Raw genomic sequence first — 20,491 nt, forward strand, 5'->3', positions numbered from 1 at the left:
CAGATTCAATGCAATCCCTATCCAAATACCAACTGCATTTTTCACAGAACTAGAACAAACAATTCAAAAATGTGTATGGAAACACAAAAGACCTTGAATAGCCAAAACAATCCTGAGAAAGAACAGAGCTGGAGGAATCAGGCTCCCTGACTTCACATTATACTACAAAGCTGTAGTAATCAAAACAGTATGGTACTGGAACAAAAACAGACACATAGATCTATGGGAAAGAATAGATAGACTAGAAAAAAAAATACCCATGCACTTATGGTCAATTAATCTATGACAAAGAAGGCAAGACTACACAGAGGAGAAGAGACAGTCTCTCCAATAAGTGGTACTGGGAAAACTGGACAGCTACATGTAAAAGAGTGAAACTAGACTGTTTTTTAACACTATACACAAAAATAAAACAGATGAAAGACCTTAATATAAGACTGGATAATATGAAACTCTTAGGGGAAAACATAGGCAGAACACTGTTTGACATACATCACACCAGTATTTTTGTGGCTCTGTTTCCTAAAGCAAAGGAATTATAAGCAAAAATAAACAAATGGGACCTAATCAAACATAAAAGCTTTTGCACAGGAAAGGAAACCATTGACAGAATGGAAAGACAAGCTATTGCATGGTAGAAAAACTTGGAAAATGGTATGATTTGTAAGTGGTTAATATCCCAAATATATATACAGCTTATCCAGCTCATACAACTCAGCATCAATGAACAAACACCCTCCTCCCCAAACCCAAGCCACTCAATTAAAAAATCTGCAGAAGAAATGCATAGACATTTTTCCAAAAAGGACATGCATGTGGCCAACAGGCACAGGAAAAGATGCTCAAACCTGCTAATCATCAGGGAAATGAAAATCAAAGCCGCAGTGAGATGTCACCTCAGACCTGCCGGAATAGTTATCATCCGGGGGAGCCTGGTGGGCTTCCATCTATGGGATCACACAGAGTCAGACACGACTGAAGTGACTCAGCAGCAGCAGCAGTATACAAGTAACAAATGTTGGCAAGAATGTAGAGAAAAGGGAACTTTCGAACACCACTATTGGTGTGTTAATTTGTGTAGCCACTGTGGAAAACAGGTTTATTTAAAAACTAAAATTAGAAACACCATGTGACCCACCAATTCTATTCGTAGACATATTTTTGAAAAAAATGAAGCCACTCATTTGAAAAGATACACGCACCCCAATGTTCGTAGCAGTATTACTTACAATTGTCAAGATACGGAGGCAAATTAAGTGTCCATCAACAGACAGGTGAAGAAAATAAGGTGTGAAGTATAATGGAATACTACTCAGTCATAAAAACGAAGGAAATTTTGCCATTTGCAACCACAAATGGACCTGGAAAGTAATTTTGCAAAGTGAAATTAAGCCAGGAAAAGACAAATACTGTATGATATCACTTATGTGTGTAATCTAAAATATAAAACTACAACCAAATATAACCAAAAAGAGACTCACAGATCTGGAGAACTAACAGTGTCTATGGAGGGGCAACATAAGGGTAGGAGATTAAGAGATACAAACTATCATAGATAAAATAAGCTATAATGATATACTGTACAACACAGAGAATATAGCCAATATTTTATAATAACTATAAAGGGAATGTAACCTTTAAAATTTGTGAATCACTATATTGTACACCTTAACTTATATTATACATTAACTATAATTCAGTTAAAAAAAAGGACAAATACATATGGGTCACACTTATATGAGGTACTCAGTGTAGTCCAAATCAGAGACACAAAGTAGACTGGTGGTTGCCAGGAGCTGGGGTTAGAGGGGAATGGGGGATTGTTGTTTACTGCATGCAGAGTTTCACTTCTGCAAGATGAAGCATTCTAGAGATGGATGTTTGCTGACATAGCACAACAACATGAATGTATTTAATGCCACTGACTGGTGCACTCAAAAATGGCTAAGATGATACATTTTGTCATACATATTTTATAGTAAAAAACCACTAAAAAATCAATTAACACTATTACTCCCACCAAATACAATCCTATTTCTGTGTTCTAACAACAAAGTTTCTCAAAAAGTTGTCTATATTTGTTCTCATCCTTTTTTCGCTTTTTTACATTTTCATTTTTTCATCTTTCTTCTCAGATCATTCCAATTTATTTTCCATCTCCATTGTTACACCATAATGACTTTTTCCCAAAGTCTTTCAACTTGATAAAGTCAAGATTTTTTTTTTCATTATCTCACTTGCTTCTGAGCACCACTGGACAGCAAGAAGCACTCTCTGTGAAAGGTCTGCTTCCTTGGTGCCTCTATCCGCCCTTCATTCTTAGTCCCACTCTCCTACATCATTGTCTGCCCCTTCCCAGTCATCGTTTTTGGCTCTTTCTCCTAGATCTATTCCCTAAATATCATCATGCTTCCACTTTCTCCCTTTACACTCCACCCATGATCTCATACATTCCATGGCTATAAATAACTATATATGCTAAATGATTCACAAATCTTTATCTCCAGGTCAGTTTATTAAGCTCTAAACTAATATTCAGGCTTGTTATTATCTCCATCTGAATGTTCAACAGACATCTAAACCTAACCAAAGCATAACTTTTCTCATCCAAACATGTCTTTCCTTCAGTCTTCCCCAATCTTAGTCTAATAGGGCACCAATATTCTCTCATTTACTTAATAGAAACCTATGAAGTGTTTTTGATTGTTAATTTTTCTAAGCTTCATATTCTACCCAAAGCAAGCCTAGTTGTGTCTCTTTTCAAAACACATGATGAATCTAGCTCCACTCTTCTTACCTGAGTTTCTACAATTACCAAACATGTTTCATAACATTTTATTTATGTATCTCATCTATTATCTGTCTCACCAGCCTTATGAGCTTCATGAGTGAAGGGAATTTGGTCTGCTTTGCTCTGTATGTACCCTCCTGGCGCAGAACAGGACTTGATGCACCATAAATATTTGTTGAATGAATGAAAGAAAAGTCTAGTGGGAGTCAAAAATGTAATTATAAAACTTTCTAAAAAAGGAGAATATGTACACAATTTAGAAAAGATATTATTTCTGGACCTTTAGAATTAGGTACAGCTTAATCTTTCTCTTTGTACGAAAGAAAAATAAGTCCCAGAATAAAGAACACTGGGAAAATGTTTGTCTTAATTTTCCCTTTAAAATGTATGTTGAAACAAAATACACAAGTAATTATATCAAATATTATTACTTTTCTAATGATTTTTAAAAAGAGAAATAATGATAGGGAAAATGATGGAAGGAATTAAAAGGATTCAAGAGCTGATTTCTCCAGGAAGGAAGAAAGGATAAAGATCTGGGGAGACATTGAAGTGTGTGGTATGAAGAAAGGTACAGGAAAAGGTAGAGAACTTTTTTCTAGAGGAAAGAACACAGAAGTTGGTCCCAATTTTACAGGACAGCTTTGTGGGATTTTACAAAGTCAAAGAGGCAGCAGGGACAACCTGTGGACTGGCTTAACTTGTGACTACTGATGAATACTTAACAGGTGGAAATCCTAAGACTCATAAACTCCATTTCTAAGAATCCACCCTACAAAGATAGTAACAGAAGTACAAACAGGGGAATGCACAAGGATATTGTTGCAGGAGTGTTTAAAATGGGGGGGGGGGGAGGCAAGTTGAAGGCCCACTGGTGAGGAGCTCTGGCTGAGACGCAGGCAGCAGCAGCCGCGGGGCCTGGCGAGGAGAACATGGGCGCCTCAACCTCCTGGGGCCTGCTCGTCCGCGTCCCAGCTCCTCACCGCGAGCCACAGGAGGCTCCGGGCCCGAACCAACTGCCCATCGAGATGCTCCGGAAGGTGCTGAGCTACCTGCCCCCCAGCACGCTGCTCCGGCACTGCCGCCTGGTGTGCCGGCGCTGGCGAGGTGTGGTGGACGGCTGGGACCTGTGGCGGAGCATCCTGCCCTGGAAACACCCCGACCTGTGGCCCGTCATCCGCACCTGCCTGCCCCCTGCTGACGACCCCGGGCCCTGCATCCTGGGCCGCTTCTGCGAGCTCAGACCCATAGGACGCAAGCTCAACGCGAACCCCCCAGGCAAAGACCTCTGGAACTGTATGATGCTGAGTGGTAGCGATGGCTCGGAGGAAGAGGAAGACTTGGGGGTCAGGCTGAAGACTTCTGGGGAGACGAGCTACAGTCCTGCCTACAGGTGTTGGTACAAGGGAGACATTTTGGACCTGGAGGAGGAGGGTCTGTGGCGGGAACTCCTGGATAGTGGAAAGATTTGGATTTCTGTCTGTCGCCGCTGGACAGAACAACAAGGCAGTGACTGGATATATCAGCTAGTCGTCAAGCTTCTAGATGCCAATTATGCCATCTTGCATTATTTCTTCCATAAACGTTTTCCCGTCCGGCCGCGAACAGGCAGTTTCTCCTTTCGGATCATGCATGCATTCACCAACATCAAGAAGGGCGTCCGTTTTGTGTTGTTTGACCACAGTGTCGAGGGCTATGATTCGTGGCCTGAGCAGTGTGGAGTCTGCAGGCCCCAGTCCAGTGTCATCGTACGGATCCGTCCCTAGGCTGTCCCTGTAAGACAGCCTGACTGTACCTTCCAGGAGCTGGGACCATTGGCCAGACCACCTCAATAATCAAGAGCTCCTGGCATCCTGGGATCTCTCCTGGGTCCAATCAAGGGACCTACTGGGCCCTGTCTTTAAATTCTGTGAGAAACTATGAGAAGAACGTTCTTACATCGGGGTTACTGACTGAACGCAGCAGCCCCTGTTCTATGGAGCGGAGACACGGGTGAAAACAAAGAAATGGTGAGAGGGATCCTCACCCTCCCCCCCCAATGCCAGGCCCCTCTGGATCAGCCCCTGTGCCCTCTGCCCTTGTCTTCTGTTTATGCTGTAGAGGCTTCATTGATCACTTCCAAGAAACCCTCTTCTTATGTCTGAATCAGAAACTCATCCCTCTGGCTGAGTAAGTCCATTCTCTAACTTTCCATGATTTCAAGACTGTGACCAGGACTCAGAGCTGAAAGTTAAACTAGCTCAAGAAATTAGAGGCAGAAGGTTCTGCCCACCCTGTGAACAATGAATTTGGTCCCCAGAGCCCAACCCTATTCTGGATTCTATGGTGGATAGAATTATTTTGTTACTTTGAAATTCTTTTTGAATATGGAGATAATAAATCAGTACTGTATCTTCCAATCATAATTAATAAATATATTTGCCTAAAGTAAAAAAATAAAATAGGGGGGAAAAGAATCTAACTGTACTTTTCAAGAGCATATTCATACTATGAAATTCCATGCAGCCACTAAAAACACCTGAGTCAGCTTGAAATTTACTAGTCTAGAAAGAGATCTGTGATAGACTGGATCTATGAAAAAAAAGCAAGTTGTCTATAAAATTTAAAGCATGATTCCATTATTATATTTACCTATCTAGAGATATGTGCAGGGAAGACACAGGTGTGACTGAGAGATCTGAGCAGAGACAGGAACACAGGAATTCCATTTTTATTTTCTATAATTTTTATTTGATGGTTTTAGTAATTTAACATTCCTCATTTTGCTGCCTTCCCACTCTCAACAAAATATTTTTTAAATGTCATGATTGGCTAAGGTTAAAATTAAGAGGGCTAAATAGAGACTAAGAACAAATTGAGACTTTCAAAATGGTCTGTATTTGATAATCATTCAATCGCCTTTTTTAAAAGACAGGAACTCTGATTTGATTTTTGAAGCCATTATTGGGAGGATGAAACTACATCAAGGTCACTGAACAAGGGCTATGTTTACCATTCTGTAACTATTGCATTAAAAAGGAAAAATAAACACAAAGCAAGAAAGGGAGATTATGAGAAGAAAAGGGAGGAAGAAAGAAAAGTATAATATGTTAACAGAATTTAAGAGAAAAGGGCAGAGAGAAAGAAGGGATTTGGACTTGACTGTGTTGTCATTTGCTAAAATTAGCACGAATTAAGAAGGAAATTAAAAGACACTTACTCCTTGGAAGGAAAGTTATGACCAACCTAGACAGCATATTAAAAAGCAGAGACATTACTTTGTCAACAAAGCTCTGTCTAGGCAAGGCTATGGTTTTTCCAGTGGTCATGTATGGATGTGAGAGTTGGACTGTGAAGAAAGCTGAGCACTGAAGAACTGATGCTTTTGAACTGTGGTGTTGGAGAAGACTCTTGAGAGTCCCTTGGACTGCAAGGAGATCCAACCAGTCCATCCTAAAGGAGATCAGTCCTGGGTGTTCATTGGAAGGACTGATGTTGAAGCTGAGACTCCAATACTTTGGCCACCTGATGTGAAGAGCTGACTTATTTGAAAAGACCCTGATGCTGGGAAAGATTGAGGGCACGAAGAGAAGGGGATGACAGAGGATGAGATGGTTGGATGGCATCACCAACTCAACGGACATGAGCTTGGGTGAACTCTGGGAGCTGGTAATGGACAGGGAGGCCTGGCGTGCTGCAGTTCATGGCGTTGCAGAGTCGGACATGACTGAGCGACTGAGCTGAACTGAAGAAGGAAATATGTGATGATTTCTATCTTTTGAAAATAAAACCACAGTTAGTGATAAATGTCACTAAGCAGGCAACAAAATATATGAAAAGGAAATGAAAAACCACTCTAGGGACTGTGGTTTCCTAGTCTTGTATTCTATCCAGGCTCAGGTATATTTTGCCATCCTGTGGCCAAATAACAGTATTGATTTTTATCATATACTACAATATATCTGAAGCCTGAAAACTTATCATTTGAGATTTACTGAGGAATGATAATAGATTCTACACTTCACAAATGAGCAATTATAACTCTTGACTAGAGTCTCAGTTTTAAACTATCTGAGTCATTTTAGGAAATTGATGATTTTCAACAGAAGTAAAAACAGAGAAATCAGTTATTCAAATGATCTATCCTCAAGAACTAGTATCTAGAGTGTAGTATGTGTTTTATCTCAAACCTGGAATGACTTTCTTCTTTGATTCTAATTTTACAGATGGAAAAAACCCACATGTTCAAAAGATAGATACGGATTGGCAAACTCAGTTCAGAAGTATGTTCTGATTCCTAATTTTGTTCCACTCCACTGCTTAAAATGATCTAGACAAAGACAAAATAGAACCCATTTAATTTTCAGTGCTATCCATATTATCATCATCTCTAATCATTATGGAAGACTTTGTGCCAATCACTGAGCTAAAGGGCTTGGCATGTACTATCTTTTAGTTCTCCCACAATTCTCTAAAGTAGAGAATTATTAATTTCACTAACTGCCATTTTACAGATGAGGTGACTTGTCTATGCCTGGAACAAGAACAAGCATTTTAGTCTCTGTAATTACAAAGTTCATGCTCTTGAGTACTGCTATTCCATTATCCCTGTCAATATACATGGCCTCTTCTAATTTATTGTGCAATGACATTGGCACAGGCCCAATTTAATTATATTTTTCTGTCTACACAATGGGAGCTATGCTATTGGTTCATCAGGTAAAATATAATAGACTTCTCCTTCCCAATGTTCTACCACTAAAAAGTCACCCTCCATTCTCTTGTTTTATGAAAGCATTTAAATTATAATTGTAAAGTTAAGACAGAAATGTTTTGATTAGAAATATTTGCTAGAAAATGACCATTCTTGTCAAATTCAGTAACTGAGTAAATGCTATTTTGAATGGGAAATGGATGATTTTCAACTAATGTAGAAACAGAGAAATCAGTTACTTAAATGATTTAATAAATGCTTTTGATGATACTTTTTACAGAGGCAATTACATTTAATTGGGACAAAGTCTCCAATTTTGAATATGTCACAGAGTTTCTTCTCCCAAATGAAGTTTAACACATTATATAATTAACATATATCTGACAAGCTTAGGGACCAACACAGGGGCTTCCCTGGTGGCTCAGCAGTAACAAATCTGCCTGCTAACACAGGAGACACAGGTTAGATTCCTGGATCTGGAAGATCCCCTGGAGAGGGCAATTACAACCCACTCCAGTATTCTTGCTGGGAAATCCTATGGACAGAGGAGCCTGGCAGGCTATAGTCCATGGAGTTGCAAAAGAATCAGACACAACTAAACAGTAACAACGACAACAAGGACCAACATCGTTTAATTCAAATCCTTCACGTCTTTCTTGATTGATAACTTGTTATTTCTAAGACAGGTGGCAAGAGATTTGAACCTGGACCTCTAACGCTTCATGAGAAAACAGCAATATGTTGGCAAGACACTGCTTAACCCGAGTCTGTTTCCTATCCATAACAAAGGGATAATATTACTCGTCTCATTGGACTGTTACAAGTTTTAAAGGAGGTTGCGTGTGATTACATTTTTTAGACTAAATTCACTATTGCTTCTCAGCTTGGCAGGGAACACAAAATGGCAAATTCCTCATCTTTTTAAAACCTCCATTCTTTCCAGTTTAAACATCTTTTCCTTGTGCCTACTGGCTATCTTCTTACTTTGAAGAACCATCCTAATTTCATGTAGACCCTTGTTCTCAAGAAGGTACTAGAACTATGCCTCTTGATTTCCTCCAAAAAACCCCTTGCTAAATCAAATACCAGCCCTCAGTATTTACAAATTCCTTGCTTCCATTATGGTCTGAAATCTACAATCATCTTTCTGCCACCTCCCCTTTTATAATCTCTCCTACCATTACTATCAGAGGAAGGTGGGTTTTGCAGAACTGAAATTGGCCTATCTAGTTTCAGTAATAATTCTCTAAAATATAGTTTGTAGATTAACTAAGATTTAATTTACCTGCTATTGATGTATTTTATTAGAAAATTGTCTGTGTAGCTGTCTTTCATATCAGAAACCTCTATCAAGTTGAAGATATAGGAACAACAAAGTTCGTAGGTAAATCAAAGAAAGCCAGGCCATTAGAAGGATGAGCAAGCACCTTACTTTTCACCATTTCTAACTGTCCCAAATCACAGATGCTCAACTTGCAGCTGAGATCCAAGAATCAGAGAAACAGGAAACCTGTGTAATTAAAATGTTTAACATTATTTACCGGAGAAGGCAATGGCAAGCCACTCCAGTACTCTTGCCTAGAAAATCCCATGGATGGAGGAGCCTGGTAGGCTGCAGTCCGTGGGGTCGCTAAGGGTTGGACACGACTGAGCAACTTCACTTTCAGTTTTCACTTTCACACATTGGAGAAGGAAATGGCAACCCACTCCAGTGTTCTTGCCTGGAGAATCCCAGGGATGGGGGAGCCTGGTGGGCTGCCATCTAGGGGTCACACAGAGTCGGACACGACTGAAGTGACTTAGCAGCAGCAGCAGCAGCAGCAACATTATTTACAATACCAGGCCTTGCTGTATGGGTTAAGAACCATTTGACTGTAAATGATTCACTGGGCTTATTTTAAATTCTTTAGTGGAAATTTTTATTTAATAATTCCTTTAATTTCATCAAATATCCAGTAAGTGTTCAAATTTCCAGTTGTTTCACAAATCATCATCTTTTATAGTTTATAGTTCTGTGTATTGTGATTGACTGTTAAGTCTCTTAAATGTCTTAAGCCTGTAAATTCCACTTTCTGAAATTGTTTGTTGAAGAAAAGACATCATTTATCCCATACCTTCTCAGGGCCTGGATTTTAATGATTGCATTTTTGACACAAATAGTTTTAAATGTCCCTGCATCCTCTGTATTTTTTGTAAATTTTAGTTGGATATGGAAGCTTGATCACATTCAGGGTTTATATTTTGGGGTGGTAGGAGTGTGAGTAATACTACTTTACAGGTGGTAGTATGTTCTTCAAGAAGCACATAATATCTGGGATAAAAAGTTTTTAAAAACTTTTAAAAAAGAAGGACAGGGATCTCCCTGGTGGTCCACTGGCTAAGATTCTGCACTCCCAGTGCAGGGGCCTGGGTTGGATCCCTGGTCAGGGAACTAGATCCCACAGGCCACAATTAAGAGCCGGAGCCATCAAATAAATACTTAATATTTTTACAAAAAGAAGGACACAATGTCAGGATATTTCCCTTTTTATGATGCTGGCAGATGTCAGTGCTTAACATCTCTCTCTCTTAATTCATTAAAGTTTGGGAAACAGTGATATTCTATGATTCTTTATTCGCTTATTAGCTACTTCTTTAAAGAGAAACATCCTCTTATTTACTGTACTGGTTTCCTGAGGCTTTTGTAATAACCACGAACTTGGTGGCTTAAAAACAACAGAAATTTATTCTCATAGTTCTGGAGGCCAGAAATCCAAAACAAAAATGTTGGCAGGGACATACTTCCTCCAGAGACTCTAAGGGAGAAATCTGTTCTTTGTCTCTTCCAACTTCTGTTAGCTGTTGGCATTCCTTATTGCTGTACTGCTCCAATTTCTTCCACTGTGGTTAATTTCCTCTTCTTCTGTTTGTTCATTTCCCTGTCCCTTATAAAGACACTTGCCAATGAATTTAGGGTCTAACATGGTAATGATCTCATCACAAAATCTTTAATTTAATTATACCTGCAAAGACCCTTTTTCCAAATAAGGTAACATAAATAAGGATTAGAACATGGACATATCTTTTGGGAGGCTACCAGTCAAACCAGGACATCCACTATTTGATACTTGGTGTACAATTCACAGGAAAGGCTGGAAATGCTTGGCTGTTTTTATTCACCAATCTTCAAGATGAATTGTTTCCCTACCATTCTCCAATGGTGACCAATCAGAATTTTCATTTTTTTTGGCAGCATTATAAATGAACAAATATAAATATTTGATGGAGTTCAACTTGCTGCAAGAACTATCTTATTGATACAAGGAATTCCAGGGGTTGCTAGCCACAACCAGAAGCTGGGAAGAGGCAAGGAAAGATTCTAACCAGAGTGTCAAACAGGACATGCCCCTGCTGACACCTAGATTTTAGACTTAAATCTTCCAGAACTATGAGGCAATACATTTCTGTTGCTTTAAGTCACTCAGTTTGCGCTGTTTTGATACAACAGCTTAGAAAACTAATATACTTAAGTGCTAGCTGTATTAAAAGATATTCCAGATTCATTCTGTATTAAGTAGAGCAATACTAAAAGAACTTCCCAGGTGGCTCAATGCTAAAGAATCTGCCTCCCAATGCAGGAGACACAAGAGACATAGGTTTGGTCCCTGAGTCAGGAAGATCCCCTCGGGGAGGAAATGGCTACCCACTCCAGTATTCTTGCCTGGAAAATCCCATGAACAGAGGAGCCTGGCGGGCTAGTTCCATGGGATTGCAGAGTCCAACAAAACTGAGTACCCACACACGCACATGGCAATAGGGCAATTTCATTTGGTTAAAATTAGTATTTTTCTTGCCCCAGTCCTGGAGTCAGAACTATTTTCAAGCAGTTCTGATTCCTGTTAGTGGAAAATGCTACTGTAAGATTATAATCTAGAGCTAGAAGTTCTCATGTATACCGGGGTGATTACCAGTGAAGTGTCTAGGCTTTTTCAGAACTATGTATATAAGTTAAAATAGACTGAATTTGGGTTTTAGTTGCTTTTTTTAAAAAAAGACATTTCCTGCTCTTGACCTAGAATCAGCGTAAGATATTTCTCCAAGGAAAACTCGTCTTGAAGTATCATAATCTAGGTACAAGGTATACTCATTGCTACTGGCTTGGTGATTGTTTCTAGGCTTTTTCAGAGCCAGCGAGAAAAATTTAAGACAAAATACCTCATGATACCTCTATTTCAAATTCAGGACTGTAGAATTTTCACTCAGCCTCTTCTATCTTAAATCTAAATCTCTTATGTTGGGACTCCAGCTTCTCAAGGATGATTGGGATGGCATAATTCACTTCAGTTCAGTCACTCAGCCATGTCCAACTCTTTGCAACCCCATGGACTGCAGCACACCAGGCTTCCATGTCCATCATCTACTCCCAGAGCGTGCTCAAACTCATGTCCACAGAGTCGGTGATGCCATCCAACCATCTCATCCTCATTCTTCCCCTTCTCCTCCTGCCTTCGATCTGTCCCAGCATCAAGGTCTTTTCCAGTGAGTCCATTCTGTGCATCAGGTGGCCAAAGTATTGGAGTTTCAGCTTCAGCATCAGTCCTTCCAATGAATATTCAATGATTTCCTTTAGGATGGACTGGTTGGATCTCCTTGCAGTCCAAGGGACTCTCAAGAGTCTTCTCCAGCACCACAGTTCAAAAGCATCAGTTCTTCAGTGCTCAGCTTTCTTTATAGTCCAACTCTCACATCCATACATGACTAATTGAGAAACCATAGCCTTGACTAGACGGACCTTTGTTGGCAAAGTGTCTCTGTTTTTAATATTCTGTCTAGGTTGGTCATAGCTTTTCTTCTAAGGACCAAGTGTCTTAATTTTATGGCTGCAGTCACCATCTGCAGTGATTTTGGAGCCCCCCAAATAGTCTCTCACTGTTTCCACTGTTTCCCCATCTATTTGCCATGAAGTGATGGGACTGGATGCCATGTTCTTAGTTTTTTGAATGTTGAGTTTTAAGCCAACTTTTTCACTCTCCTCTTTAATTAGAACATTATATAAAATACTCATTTTCTTAATCTTACACATTAAAAAAAGTGTACATATACAACATTACTACCACCAATAAAACTACTAAGAAAAGTGAAAATAATCTTTTGATATGTTTGTCCTTGGAGAATATCCCACTGCAGATATACACTCTAACTACTGTGTTTTTTTGTTTTTTAGGAATTCTATAAGAGTTTATTTTACATTTAAAAAAAAATTTTTTTTTTTAATTTTAATTGGAGGCTATGGACAGGGAGGCCTGGTGTGCTGTGATTCATGGGGTCGCAAAGAGTCGGACACGACTGAGCAACTGAACTGAACTGAACTGAATGACTTTACAATATTGTATTGGTTTTGCCATACATTGACGTGAATCCACCCTGGGTGTATATGTGTTCCCCATCTTGAACCCCCCTCCCACCTCCTTCCCCATATCATCCCTCTGGGTCATCCCAGTGCACCAGCCCCAAGCATCCTGTATCATGCTTTGAACCTGGACTGGCGATTCATTTCACATATGATAATATACATGTTTCAATGCCATTCTCCCAAATCATCCCACCCTCGCCCTCTCCCACAGAGTCCAAAAGATTGTTCTATATATCTGTGTCTCTTTTAATGTCTTGTATACAGGGTTATCATTACCATCTTTCTAAATTCCATATATATGCATTAGTATACTGAATTGGTGTTTTTCTTTCTGGCTTACTTTGTATAATAGGCTCGAATTTCATCCACTTCATTAGAACTGATTTAAATGTATTCTTTTTAATGGCTGAGTAATACTCCATTGTGTATATGTACCACAGCTTTCTTATCCATTCATCTGCAGATGGACATCTAGCTTGCTTCCACGTCCTGGCTATTATAAACAGTGCTGAGACGAACATTGGGATACATGTGTCTCTTTCAATTCTGGTTTCCTCCGTGTGTATGCCCAGAAGTGGGCTTGCTGGGTCGTATGGCAGTTCTATTTCCATTTTTTTATGCAAACTAGTACAGCCACTATGGAGAACAGTGTGGAGATTCCTTAACTACTGTGTTTTTAAAGTCACTTGAAAAAGTTCTTCTCTGTGTGTTATGGAACATCCTGTTAATAATCTGCTTCATTTTATTTTCAATTTTGGGGTTTTACTCAAAAGTTAATTTTGTTTTATAAGTAAAGTATTTGTTTTCAGAGTCAAATCTAAATAATTCAGTATATTGGTATAAGCCAGCTTCTATTCCTGTCCTCTATACACTATTTTCTCATTGTCCTTATAGGTAACCTTATTTTTAAAAAATTATGGTTTATCTTTCCCTTTCTAATTTTTAATGTAAGCAAACATATATGTGCATATTTTATGGTTATTTCTTAAAAGGTAAAAGGTAGCATACAAAGAATACTTCCCTTTTTGCACTCAACACTATATCCCCAAGACCCTTCCACAGTGGTATATAGGGACACTCATTTCTTGTCATAGTGCCCAGTAATCTGCTGTTCATCCAACCAATCCCCTCACATGCACATGTGGGGTACTTCCATTCTCTCAGTTTACAGTCAGTCTTACAATGAATATTCCTGCATATACATCTTTCCATATTTTTGCCATATAGCTGTGGCTCAGAGTCCTAAAACTAGGACTGTAAATGGGCAAGTTCACAAATAACTTTGCTATATATAATTGGATACATGAGTAACTAAGCAACTTGATGGAGTCAACCAATAAATTATCATTCACCATAAGTTTTAACTCATGATAGCACATAATTATATTTTGTATTCACCACTTGAAATGCTAAAACTTTGCCAAAGTTTTTGTAGAAAAGCAATCATTGACCATTGGCATCATTATTAAAATCTAATGGTAGCATTTTACAACTGAGTTAGAGACATTCCACCTGTTTGGATGTCATTGATATAGCTTTTTTATACTTACCATAATTAATAAATTACTTAATAATTAATTAGTAATAATATAATACTAATAAATAATTAGTAATAATAATGAATTACTTGCCACCGAATACTTACTAAAGCACTTTCTAGTACCTTTGATCTTCTAAAACATTCATATGTGGTGGTCTTATCAATACAGAGAGGCTTAGTTACTGCAGAAGGTCATACAGTAATGGCAGTCAAGCCTGATTCCACAAAGACTCTGTACTCTGCTAAACGAATTTAATTCATGTTTGCTAAGCCACCACAGACTACTTTATAGTTTGGTACAGAAACTGCAAATTAGTTTATTGTGTTAAGGAACAGAATAGCAATTTCAAACTATAAGAGACAAGGGAGGAAGAGAACATGAATAGAAATGATTTGTGTGGTCAGCCAATTTTGTATTATACACTGGCTCAAAAATTACTGCATGTGAAAATCAACATTTTTTTTTTAAAGCCTAAAAATTGGGTGAAACATTCTCTGAAGAAACTCTACAGGCCAGAAGGGAGGGGCGTGATATAGCTGAAGTCCTGAAAGGGAAAAATCTGCAACCTAGACTACTCTATGACTCAAAATATTTAAAACAGAAGAATCTAGAATAGAGAGATAGTTTCTCAGACAAGCAAAAACAAAAAGAATTCAGCAGTACTAAGCCAACCCTGGGCTTCCCCAGTGGCACTAGTAGTAAAGAATCCATCTGCCAGTGCAGGAGATGCTAGAAACATGGGTTTGATCCCTCAGTTGGAAAGATCCCCTGGAGGAGGAAATGGCAACCTACTCCAGCTTTCTTCCCTGGAAAACTCCATGGACAGAGGAGCCTGGCAAGCTACAGTTCATAGGGTTGCAAAGAGTTGGACATGACTGAGCACATACACACACAAATGAACCCTAAAAGAAATAGTGAAAGGTCTTCTTTAAATAGAAAAGAAACAAGAATCTATTGGAAAGGGAACAGTCCAATAAAAAAGGCAAAAATATAAAAATTTTGGTAAAAGTTATTATAATTACAGTCAACAGAAAAGGGTTGTGTTAATCATTCAGCACAAGGCTAAGCATAAACATGTAAAATTAGACATCAAAATCACAAAATGTGGGGAAGGGGAGCATAAAAATCCAGGTCTTTTAGAATGTGTTTGAACTTATATGATCATCAAGCAAGCAGATATAGTTATGGGTCAATAGACTTGAACATCATGGTAACCACACATCAAAAACATGCAACAGATTCACACACACACACGCACAAAACAGAACTCAAGCATACTATAAAAGAAAATCACCAGGCTATCAACGAAGAACAAAAAGAAGAAATGAACAAAGAAGAACATAAACAACTGGAAAACAAGGTTTAAAATGGTTGTAAGCACATACTATCAATAATTACTTTAAATGTCAATGGACTAAATGCTCTTATCAAGAGACAGAGAGTGGCATATTGGATTAAACAAGAACCTACAATGTGCTGCCTACAAGAGACTCATTTTGAACCTACAATGTGCTGCCTACAAGAGACCCATTTCAGGGTGAAAAACACAAACAGACTGAAAATGTTGTGATGGAAAAAGATATTTCAAGCATATGGAAACAGAAAGTAAGGGTGGAATGGGTCTCAATACTCATATCAGCAAAAACTGACTTTAAAACAAAGGACATAAAGGAAAGCAGAGAAGGACATTCAGTTCAGTTCAGTTCAGTCACTCAGTCATGTCTGACTCTTTGCGACCCCATGGACGACAGCATGCCAGGCCTCCCTGTCCATCACCAACTCCCAGAGTTTACTCAAACTCATGTCCATTGAGTTGGTGATGCCATCCAACCATCTCTTCCTCTGTCGTCCCTTTCTCCACCCGCCCTCAATCTTTCCCAGCCTCAGGGTCTTTTCCAATGAGTCAGTTCTTTGCATCAGGTGGCCACAGTATTGGCATTTCAGCTTCAGCATTAGTCTTTCCAATGAATATGCAGGACTGACCTCCTTTAGGATGGACTGGTTGGATCTCCTTGCAGTCCAAGGGACTCTCAAGAGTCTTCTCCAACACCACAGTTCAAAAGCATCAATTATTTAGCACTCAGCTTTCTTCACAGTCCAACTCTCACATCCATACATAACCACTGGAAAAACCATAGCTTTAACTAGACGGACCTCCGTTGGGAAAGTAATGTCTCTGCTTTTTAATATGCTGTCTAGGTTGGTCATATCTTTTCTTCCAAGGATCAAGAGTCTTTTAATTTTATGGCTGCAGTCACCACCTGCAGTGATTTTGGAGCCCCAAAAGATAAAGTCTGTCCCTGTTTCCACTGTTTGCCCATCTATTTGCCATGAAGTGAAGGGACCAGATGCCATGATCTTAGTTTCCTGAATGCTGAGTTTTAAAGGACATTATATAATGACATATAATGATAAAGAGAGATCAATACAAGAAGAGGATATTATACTTGTTAACATATATGCACCCAATATAGCAACACCTAAATATATAAAACAAATACTAACAGACCTAAAGGGAGAAATGGATATGAATACAATAATAGTAGGAGTCTTTAATATGCCACTGACATACATCAATGGACAAATCATCCTGACAGAAAATCTATAAAGCAACAGTGTTCCTAAATGACATAACAGACCAGCTGGACTTCATTGATATCTATAGAACACTATTCCTCCAAAACCCAGAATACACATTCTTTTCAAGCACACATGGAACATTCTCTAAGACAGACCACATACTAGGTCACAAAACAAGCCTCAACAAATTCAAGAGGTTAGAAATTATTTCAAGCATCTTTTCTGACTACAATGTTATGATCCTAGAAATCAAACACATAAGGAAAAACAGGGAAAGAACAAATACATAGAGACTAAACAGCATGCTAGTAAAAAACAAATGAGTCAATGATGGGAGAAAATAAGAATTCATAAAATACCTCAAGACAAGAATAAAACCACAAGCTTACGAAAGCTATGGTACTCAACAAAAGCAGTACTAAGGGGGAGTTCATATCAATACAAGCCTTCCCCAAGAAACAAAAGTCTCAAATAAATAACTAAATCTACCACCTAAAAGAATTAGAAAAAGAAGAAACAAACATTAAAGTCAGCATAAGGAAGGAAATAACAAAGATCAGAGAGAAAATAAATAAAATAGAGATAGATCAATAAAAGATTGAAAAGGTCAATAAAATCTTTTTTTAAAAAAAAAGATTAAAAATATCAACAAAACCACTAGCCAGGATCACCAAGAAGAAAAGAGAGGGGACCCAAATAAACTAACAAACAAGTGAGAAATAACAACTGGTACCACATAATTTTTTTAAAAAAAGGATTACTATAAGCAGTTACATGCCAACAAGTTGGACAAATTTCTAGAAGTAGACATAAAGAAATGGACAAATTTCTAGAAGTGGACATAAAGAAGTGGACATAAAGAAATTGACATACAGCTTGCCAAAATTGAGTCAAGAGGAAACATAATTGAACAGAATGATCACTATGAGTGAAATAGAATGTGTAAAAAAACAAACAGCAAAACTCCCTATAAACAAAAACCCAGGACCAGACAACTTCAATGGCATATTTTACCAAACAGATAACTTATACTTATCATTCTCAAACTATTTCAAAAAACTGAGAAAGAGGGAACACTCTTAAAATTTACTCTATGAAGCCACTATCACCCTAATACCAAAACTAGACAAAGACATTACAATAAAAGAAAATTACACAATATCTTTGATGAATATAGATGCAATATTCCTCAACCAAATATTAGCAAATCTAAAATGCAACAATATATAAAAAGGGTCATACAGCATGATCAAGTTGGATTCATTCCATGGTTACCAGGATGCTTCAACATGTGCCGTTCAATCAATGTGATACTTCACATTAACAAAAGGAAAGACAAAAACCACATGATCATCTCAATAAACACAGAGAAAGCACCTGACAAAATTCAGCATCACTAATGATAAAAGCTTACCAAAGTGGGTAGAGACGTAACATATATCAACATAATAAGTTATTTATAACAAAAGTTATTTATGGTAAATCCACAGCCAACAGAATATTTAATGATGAAAACCTGGAAGCTTTCCTACTAAATTCAGGAACAAGACAAGGATGCCCATTCTCATTACTTCTATTCAACATAATATTGGAAGTCATAGCCACAGAAATCAGACAAAAAAAAAAGAAATAAAGGCATCCAAATTAGACTGGAAGAGATAAAACTGTCACTATTTGCAGAAGACAAGATACTTTATATAAAGAATCCTGAAACCTTCACACAAAAACTGTTAAAATAAGTGAATTCAACAAGGTAGCAGAATGCAAAATTAATAAACAGAAAGCATTTGTATTTCTTTATACTAACAATAAAATATAAGAAAACAATCCTGTTAAAAATTACATCAAAAAATATTTAGGAATACACTTAACCAAGGAGGTGGCTGTGTGTAAAAACTATAAGACACTGATAAAAGAAACTTAAGATGACTCAGAGAAATGAAAAGATAACCCATGTTATTACATTGAAAGAATACTGTTAAAATGACCATACTACCCAAAGCAATCTACAGATTTAACGCAATCACTATCAAAATACCCAAGATATTTTTCACAGAACTAGAACAAATAATCCTAAAATTTACATGGAATGACAAAAGACCAAGAACTGTCAAAACAATCCTGACAATACTATAAAGCTAGAGTATCAAAGCAGTATGGTACTCCTACAAAAAACAAACAATGGAACAGAAAAGACAGCCCAGAAATAAACCCACACAACTACAGTCAATTAATCTACAAAAGAGAATATGAAAGAACATAACATGGAGAAAAGATAATCTCTTCAACAAGTGGTGCTGGGCAAGCAGAACAGTGATATGTAAATCAATGAAACCATAACACTCCCTCATACCATATACAAAAATAAGCTCAAAATGGCTTAAAGACCTAAATATAAGACATGCCACCATAAAACTCATAGAAGAGAACACAGACAAAACATCCTCAAACATAAATAGTAACAATATCTTCTTAGATCAGTCTCCCAAGGCCAAACATATAACAGCCAAAATAAACAAATAAGACTTGATGAAACTGAAAAGCTTTTACACAGCAATGGAAACCAGAGACAAAGTGAAAAGACAACCTACAGAATGGGTGATAATATTTGTAAACAACACACTCAACAAGGAGCTAATATTCAAAATATACACACAGCTCATATAACCCAATATTGAAAAAATCCAGTCAAAAAAATGGGCAGAAGGCCTAGACATTTGTCCAAAGACATACAAATGGCCAACAGGCACATGAAAAGATGTTCAACATTGCTAATTATTAGACAGTCAGTTCAGTCGCTCAGTCATGTCCAACTCTTTGCAACCCCATGGACTGCAGCATGCCAGGCTTCCCTGTCCATCACCAACTCTCGGAGCTTGCTCAAATTCATGTCCATTGAGTCAGTGATGCCATCTAACCATCTTATCCTCTGTCATCCCCTTCTCTTCCTGTCTTCAATCTTTCCCAGCATCAGGGTCTTTTCCAATGAGTTAGTTCTTTGCATCAAATGACCAAAGAAAATACGAAATTATTAGAGAAATGCAAACCAAAATCACTGTGAGGTGTTATCTCACACAGGTCAAAATGTCTATCATCAAAAAGTCTACAAATAATAAATGCTGGAGAGGGTGTGGAGAAAGGGAACCCTCTTATACTGTTGGTAGGAATGTCAATTGGTGCAGTGACTATAAAAAACAGTATAGAGGATCCTGACAAAACTAAAAATAGACTACCATATGACCCAGCAATCCAACTCCTGGATATATACCTAGAAAAAATGAAAACTCTAATTTCAAAAGATACATGCACCCTAATGTTCATAGCAGCACTATTTACAAAGCCAAGACATGGAAACAACCCAAGTGCCCACCAACCAATGACTGCCTTCAGAAGATGTGGTATATATATTGGTGGTCTGTGTGTGTTCACGTGTGTGTATATATATCACTGAATACTAGTCAGTCATAAAAGAGAATGAAATATCACCATTTGCA

The 20,491-nt window shown here is 38.0% G+C and overlaps 1 pseudogene; it reads left to right on the plus strand.

Annotated features, from left to right (window-relative positions):
* Window positions 1-3,600: 3,600 nt before the first annotated feature.
* LOC129562814 (F-box only protein 27 pseudogene) lies at window positions 3,601-5,226 on the plus strand (annotated as a pseudogene).
* Window positions 5,227-20,491: the final 15,265 nt, after the last annotated feature.

This window comes from Moschus berezovskii, chromosome 9, assembly GCF_049115385.1.
Source record: "Moschus berezovskii isolate FMDL1 chromosome 9, NW_MosBer_1.0, whole genome shotgun sequence".
Classification (NCBI taxonomy): Eukaryota; Metazoa; Chordata; class Mammalia; order Artiodactyla; family Moschidae; genus Moschus; species Moschus berezovskii.